The following is an 8,268-nucleotide window of genomic DNA, read 5'->3' on the forward strand; positions in this document are numbered from 1 at the left end:
GGGGGAGACTCGTTCCTGGGGCCCCTGCCCACCCTTCTGTGCAACCCATCACGCCACCAGGTTTCAAACCTTAAGTCATTAAAGCTGTGGACCTGAGTGTCCCCCACTTCAGAGATGGACAGACCTGTGGGACCAGGTGGTATACGGGGGCAGGATTGTGTGTTAGCTGATATGTGTGTGAGTGGTGTGATGCGTCTGGGGCAGCACGTGTGTCTGATCCATATGTGTGAGTTCACATGGGGGGAAGAGATGGAGGAGATGATGAGAGGAGTTGGAGGGGTGTTGTATTCTGTGTCTGTGTGTGAGTTCACATGGAGATGGAGATGCAGATGAGGAGAGCTGAGGGGGTGGAGGGTGTCAGGGCTGGGTTTCTGGGCTTGGTGAGGAGCCACTCCTGGCTGGGACGGCTTGCACTGGCCTTGGGCGCCCTGGGCCCTGGCCAAGCCGTTTGTGGGTTTCCTGCCCTGCCCAGACATATGGAATTGGGAAGGTGGGGGGGGGGTGGTAGACAGGGGCCAATCGTGCTTCTCTACCACTCCACACTGCTGGGATAGCACGCTGAAAGCTGCCTCTCCAACTGAAGGATGTTTTGTGATTTTCAGAGAATGCAAATCTTCTGCCCCAACCACTGGCCAGCTCACCCCCAACCCAGGTGGCAGACTCGCCTTTGCTTGTACTATCCAGCAGCCTGGCTCTCCTGGGCTGGGTGCTGGGGCTAGGCAGGCCCCCCCACCGTCAGCAGCCTCCACCTCAGCATGGGCTGAGAGACAGGGCAGAGGGAACCTGTGGCTCCACATCCACTCCTGCTGGGTGCACAAGGCCTTTTTGGCAGAGCTGGCAACGTTGTCCCTCCATCCTGTGGCCCCTGACTGTGGCTGCAGCTTTTAGACCCTGGAGACTACACCCCACCATGCCACAGCCCACCGCCACAGCAGAGAGCCAGCTGGGGGGTGGGGGAGGGGGCTGGGCTGACCCCAGAAAAGCAGTTCTACGTAGTGGCTGCACGTTAGAATCTCCTGGGCGAGTTAGGGGTTGGGGTGGAGAGTGGTTGCTTAAAAATAAAAATCAATACATGACCCTACCCTCAACCAGTTCATCAGAATCTCCAGGGTAGATCCTGACATCAGCATTCAGGATGCTGAATCAACTTCCTGGATGATTCCCAAGAGCAGCCTGAGCTGGGAACCACCACCAGAGGGAGTCCCATGGGTCTCCGTGCCCTTCTGTAGCATAACCATGCAGACAGTTACTGGCCAGCAGCCCTGGGCTGGTGGGAGTTTTTTTCTTTCTTGGTTGGATGCTGGGGGGGACGCCTGAGGACTGGGCAGGGGACGCTTAGCAGACTATCCTAGCCTCCTATTCCCCAATAGTTGCCTGGTCCACTCTCCTTGTGCTCCCTGAGACTAAGCCTTAGGCAAGGCTTTTAGTCATAAACGCCCCTGGGAGTTGTGTGTTTCCCAGGACAGGACTGTGCAGGGAGGAGCAAAGGGGAGGGGGCATGGTGCCGTCTGCTCCTCGTGACACCCTGAATTCTGAGTCTAGCTCCAAGTCTAGGATTCCACATGGGGCAGACAAGGGATGTGGGGGCTACATATTCATAGCCAGTTGAGCCTCTATCAGGAGTGTGAATTGTCAGGAGTGAACCATGGGAGAGAATAGTGTCTTCTTCATCCTGTTCAAAAGAGTTTAAGGAAAGGCAGTATCGAGACCTGGAAGAAAGGGGTCAGAGCTGGTAGATGATCTTTTTGCACCTATTGTCCAGGCCCATGGAGATGGATCCCTAGGAACCATTTCAACTTGGATTATCCTTGGTTCTAGGCGGATCCTTAGACCCCTTACTCCTGGGGAGAAGTGAGGTGACTAATTCAGGCCAATACTCCCTGCTGGCACCTGCCTCTCCCTTCTCCAGGTACCAGACCCAGACACAGACCCATGTGGACACGCACAGCACCTACCCTGGTCCCATCCCAATAGACCTGCCTTCTGTGGGTTCTAGGGAGATTCAGAATCGTCACCCTATGAAGTGGCTAGGCTGAGGCAAAGGAGAGAAGCGGTGGGAGGCTGGGTTTGGTGGAAAGACCATGGACTTTGACGCCAGATAGACCAGGTGCAAATCTCGGCTGAGCCATTCACTCGGCCTATGACCTTACGTTGCTGAACTTTCTTAGCTTCTGTTGCATCTGTAACAGTGATAATGCTTATCTCACACGGTTGTTGTAATAAAATTAGATGCCACATAGGGCAAAGGACCAGGCACTTAGTAAGTATACTACACATTACTTTCTTGTGGTTTTTTCCACCACAGTGGAATTTTTCCCATAGAAGAAGACACTGTGGTAGTTTGAAGCTGTTATGTAGTCCCAAAAAGCCATATTAATCCATCCCTGTGGATGCAGACCCAAAGGTGGGACCTTTGGATTAGGTTATTTCAATTGAGATGTGACCCACCTCATTCAAGAAGGGTCTTATCCCCTTACTGAAGTCCTTCATAAGAGGATAAAGGGCACACAGAAAAAGCCCAGAGAGCTCAGAGAAGCCCCAGAAAAGCTAAGAGATTAAATTAAGACAAGTATCCAGAGAAGCTGAGAGACGGAGCAGCCAGAAGCTGAAAGCAATGAAACCCGGGAGAGAAGGACCAGCAGACGCTAGCCATGCGCCTTCCCATATGACAGAGGTGTCCCAGATGTCGGCAGCCTGTCTTCAGAGTCCTGTTGATGCCTTGAATTGGATATTTTCACAGCCTTAGAAGTGTAAATTGCAAGTTAATGAATCCCCATTGTAAAAGCCAACCCATATCTGGGACATTGCACTTTGGCAGCTTTAGCAAACTGAAACAGGCACAGGTCACCCAGCCTTTTTGAGCCTCTTAGCCAGGCTGCTCTGGGTAGCGGCTGCCCACTCTCCTTTGCCAGCCATTCTGGGGAGGCGACACTGAGACCTCTTGGCAAAGATGTTCTGAGGGACACCGCCTAAAATAGTGTCAAGACAGCTATAGGGCAGAAGCAAACCTTCCCCTCCAGGCAGCTGTGCCCTCTGAGCCACAGCTCTGAGGAACTTCCAGAGTGTATTACCCAGAGCCACGAGTGCCAAACAGTGGGGCCCATGTGAGCAAAGCGAAGGTGGCCGCGTGTTTGCATCCGCTGGGAGGGGAGGGTCGGAGGCCCATGAGCCGCTTGGTTGGACCTACTGTGCCAGGTCCTACCCTTCCAGCTGTGTGACTTTGGGCAAGTTAATTAACCCCTCTGCACTTTGGTTGTTGCTTCTGGCAAAACTAGAATAACACCTGTCCAACCTACCTCCTGAACTGCTGGGAAGGTTAAATGAGGTGTCAACGTAAAGGCAGTTTGGAATTATAAAATGCTACGTAAATATAAGAGATTACCAGACTCTATCTTGAGGTTGAGGGGTTGACTGTAACATCATTTAGCTTAAATGTGAGGGGCCTGGAAAAGGGCAAAGCACCTGTCTTTTAAAATCAGAGCTGGGCACTTTCTAAAGCATGTAAGCAAGGAAATCCTCCTATTGGGAGATTTCATTCGCCAAACCTAGTGGGTTGAATTGTGATGGTACCTGTGAATGTGACCTCATCTGGAATAACGAAATCAGGTTAAGAGGAAGTCACACTGGGTTAGGGTAGGCCCTAAGGCCAATGACTGGTGTCCTTATAAGAGAGAAGACACCCAAGGAGAAGGCCATGTGAAGACAGGGGCGGAGATGGGAGTGCTCCAGCTTCAAGTCACAGAACACCAAGAATGGCCAGAAGCCACTAGAAGCTGGAAGAGGCAAGGAAGGATTCTCTCCCAGAGCCTTCAGGGGGAGCCTGTCCCTATCAACACTTTGATTTTGGTCTTCTGGCCTCCAGAACTGTAAGAGAATACAATTCCGTTGGTTAAGCCACCCAATTTGCAGTACTTTGTTACCCTGGGAATCTAATGTAACACCCAAAGAAATGGTTCTTCCTGAGTGAACCCTTGGCTTAAATTAAGAACTTTGTTCCTGAAATCAAGACAGTTAATTGGCACATTGCGGGGCTAGAAAGAAATCAAGAGCCCTGAGACCCTCCTTCTGGGATGGACGCACCATGCGGAGCAGAAGTGAGCTCCCTGGAGCCCTTGGAGGTGGTGCCGTAACGCTGTCCCAGGGCAGCAGGTAAATACCAGGCCACAGCAGCAAGCCCTGACCTGCTCAGTCCTGTTGCACAAACACGCTCCCTTCAAGACGCTGCTGAATTATGAAGGGAGACGGCTTGATGCTAAACAGAGCACAGAGAAGAAAATAAGAGGCTGCAAAATTTGCTGTTTTCAGAGAGAATTCAGTGGAGCTTTAAAATAGGAAAGACTGCCTGTGTACATAACCAACAGGCTTGTCTCCTTTGATTTGAGGTTCAGTCCCCTCCTTTCCCCACTCTTTGGCTGCGCTCATCCTCCCTGGCTCTCGAAAGTGGCTATTATACATGTAATCTCTTCCTTAAAGAGTGGGGAATGTCAAATCATCTGATTATCTTTGCTATCTGAGTGCCTGCTGAGAGCAATAATCTTCTCCGCTTTGGAGGAAGGCCTGGCTGCACCTGGGGATTTCCTGGCTGGCTCTCGCAGGTGGGAAGAGATGTTTTATACATCTAGGGTTCTCCATCTGCCCTGTGGAGCTACCGGCCTTTATCTTATAACACACAGTACAATACATGGCTCCCAGACAGCAGGGGTTGGGGTGGGGGGTTTGGGTGGGTAGGGGTGGGACCAAGCATGTGTTTAAGACAGGCCTCATGTCCATGTGCCCTGGTCACTGGTACCACCCTACCCACCTGGGAGTCTTACCTGGGGGTCCAAGCTTATTCCCAGGAAGGCAGGGTCTGCTGGTTCAAAGGGCAAGGGAGCTGGGGTTGCTTGTCCTAAAGAGGATGTGGCTAAGGATGTGGCCAAGATGGAACTTAATAACCATCCTCCGGGCCCTCTGTAAGATGGGAGCAACAACCCCTTCCTCACAGTGCTCTGTGGTGGATATGATATATCTGAAGTGCCTCACATAGGTGGCTGGAAAATAGAAGGTACTTCATTAATTGTGACTATTATTTTTAGACCAGAAATTATCATGATGTCATTATGTGCCCCCTCCCACCCCTACCATTCTTCTCATCCCCCCCAGGTACTTGTGATAGGTTGAATTATGCACCCCAGAGAGCCATATTCTTAATCCATCCCTGTAGGTGCAAACCCATTATAAATAGAATCCTTGAAGATATGTCTAGTGAAGGTGCGGCCCAATGGAGTGAAGTTGGGCCCTAATCCTTTTACTGGAGGCTTGATGAAGAAAAGCCACATGGAGGCTTCCAGAAGTCAATGAAACCTGGAAGAGAAAGTTGAAGATGTCAACATGTGACAGGAAAGCCAAGGCACCCCAAGGATTGCCAGCCATCCAGAAGATACCAATTCCAGGTGGAAGCCAGCCTTCCAGCCTCTGAAATGGTGAGCAAGAAATTCCCATCGTTTAAGCCAACCCATTGTGTTTTATTTGTGATTGCAGCTGGGAAACTAAGACAGGGCTCACCTTAACGAATGCAAGCAGTTGTTGGGCTTTTCTGTCTGCCTTTCCCTCTCTCCTGCAGGCAGCAGAGCAGCAGAGGGAGCACAGGCTGCCGGCCACCCCCATTCTCAGGTCTCCCCAGTTCTGAGCGGGGTTCCTGTCACCAGCGTGTTGTAAGGAGCTGCCCAGTGTGAGTGTCTGTCAGTTCCTGTTGTCACACGTCTGTCTCCAACTGTGCATTTGAGCTTTTTAATCTTCCCAAGTTCCATCTGCTCTTTCAACAGAGCCTCTCCCTTCTCCTCGAGCCACAAGTACTGGCAAGCACATCATGCACGTGCATTGAGTTCATCTCTCAGGAGCAGGAGAGGAATTTTCACCTAAGAATGGGCAGGTTAACCTGCAATGGGGGACTGAGGCTGGATCAAAGGAACGGCAGGAGAGTTGTAATTATTGAAAAGAGTGGTAAGGAAAAAGGATCCCAGAATGTCCAAGCTTAAAAAATTTAGGGATCCTCTAATTCCATTTTGGGGATTTTCCATTTGATTTCATTTGCTAAACACATTTCAGTACTCAAAAACCTCTTGTCCATGCCCCCTCATTTTACGAGTAAGAAATCTGAGACTCAAGGAGGCTGGCTAGGTGAGCTGGCCTCACCTTAGCCTTGTGTGAGAACCCTCTGAACTAAAGGTGGAGAGACAGGATAGGGACTCAGGGAGGCTCTGGGAGGGCGGAATCAGGGATCCTAAACCCTGCTCCACCTCTTATACATTGCAAACCCTTCAGTGATGGCTTAACCCTCAACTGCCTTGTCTATAGAAGGTGAGAGTAGAAGGGAGGGATATTTCTGCCTGATGGGTTTGCCCCAAGGATTAAGTGAGATGATGTCTGCAAAGCTCTCAACCCTGTTCTTGGCACAGTCAGCCCTGGGAAAGTGGAAACGACCACTTGGGTAAGTATGCTGGAGTTGGCTGCTTCCATAGATGACCCCTGCCTGGCTATGCATGTGTGTTCCTTCCCAGAGTTCTTAAAAGTGAGCATTCTTATCAGGATTGGAAGGAGTCATATATGACTCTGCCCCAGAGGTGGGGGATAGAGAAGTGTGCTTCCAAATTCAATGTAATCCAGAATATAAACCAGTCTAGAGGACTGGAGGACTGGGCTGGTGAGGATGGCTGAATCAAAGGAGGGTAGGACACAGGGGAGGGAGAAGGGTTGAAATGCACACTTAATTGTATTAGATTTCATGAACCCTGCACTTCATTATCAATATCAGGTGGAGATTAGAAAATGACAGGCAGAGCCCAGGCACTGGATTTGGTTAACTGTGCGGCTCTCCCATCTCACTCCATCTTCTAAGCTGTCCTACACACATCAGCCCGAATAATCCTCTTAAATAAATACCACTTTCATTAGTCGCACCCCTCCTCAGGCAACTTCTCACAATTGCCTAGAGGATAAAAGGCAAACTCCGCTTGTGTGTGGTGTGCGTGTGTGGGTGCGTGCATGTGTACATGGTGTGTGTGTGCAATGTGTGTGTGTGGGGTGTGTGTATGGGTGTGGGGGTAGTGAGAGGCTAGAGTTTTTAATTTTTTGATGTTTTACCGATTAAGTACGCACATTATCTTACTCGAGCTACTGTAAGATTTGCATGCATTCCATACACTTCCTATGAGTGAGAGCTATGAATCACACATTTTAGGTATAATTTAAAATAGGCATATCTGTTATTACCCCTCAAATTATTTGTCCTTATAAATAATATTGATACAGTTATATATGGCCTTTGCACATTACCCACACAGAGTAAACCCATGGAGCCTTATGGTCTGCTTGATTTTAGGGTTGGGTTCTGGTCCCCATCCAAGCCAGCTAGTCCTCTGTACCAACCCCTAGCCCTGCGTCCTTGTGCATTACCCTGGTGTCAGCGCCTCCCTTAGCCTGGTTAATATTTGTGATGGCTCTCATCAGGCCTTTTCTCATAGACCAGCTTCCTAACATCTGTCTGCATAAAATCTTCTTCCCATTCCCTTGCTTTTTCTCCCACTGTTTCCCCCGTTTCCCTTGCTTTTTCTCCCACTGTTTCCCCACTTAAAAGACCTTCTCCTTGACTTTCCTTGAATCCTACTCATCCTCAAAGGCCAACATCGTAAAAACAATAGGCATATTTTAAATACTTACTAGGTATTATCTCTGCCAAATGAGGTGGGTACGTTATTATTCTCCCTTTACAAATGAAGAAAGCAGTGCAGAGAGGTTAAGCAACTGGTCTGAGATCTGCACACGGGCCCTCCAGGCCCCACAGCCCTCACCACTGCAGCAAAACCCTCTCCAGCCTGCGCTTGTCTCCCTCTCTGAATTCCTACTCCCGAGTGATGCCGCAGAACTGCATTCTGTGTGTCCTCATACTTTTTCCCTCCAATTGGAATTTCAATTCATTAAGAACCTGAACATTTCTTCTCCTGGGATAACTCTTGTGGACAAGAGAAAGAGAATCAGATGTGTACAGAAGGGGTTTAATAACCTTACCCTAAGGACAGATCATTCTGGAGGGAACGTTTTCTTGAGTTTGTGTCTGGCTCCTTCCTCAGGAGCAGACGCCTGGGAGAGTCACGGTTGGTGAGGGATGGTCAGTGGGGCGCATCTCCTCTGGCTCCCACCTGCCTCAGAGATGACGTGGCTGCCACCAGGATGCGCCTGACCATACCCACACGGTACGGGGGGAAATGAAGGCCAGAGGCCCTCATGCCA

The sequence above is a fragment of the Choloepus didactylus genome, chromosome 6 (assembly GCF_015220235.1).
Source record: "Choloepus didactylus isolate mChoDid1 chromosome 6, mChoDid1.pri, whole genome shotgun sequence".
Lineage (NCBI taxonomy): Eukaryota > Metazoa > Chordata > Mammalia > Pilosa > Megalonychidae > Choloepus > Choloepus didactylus.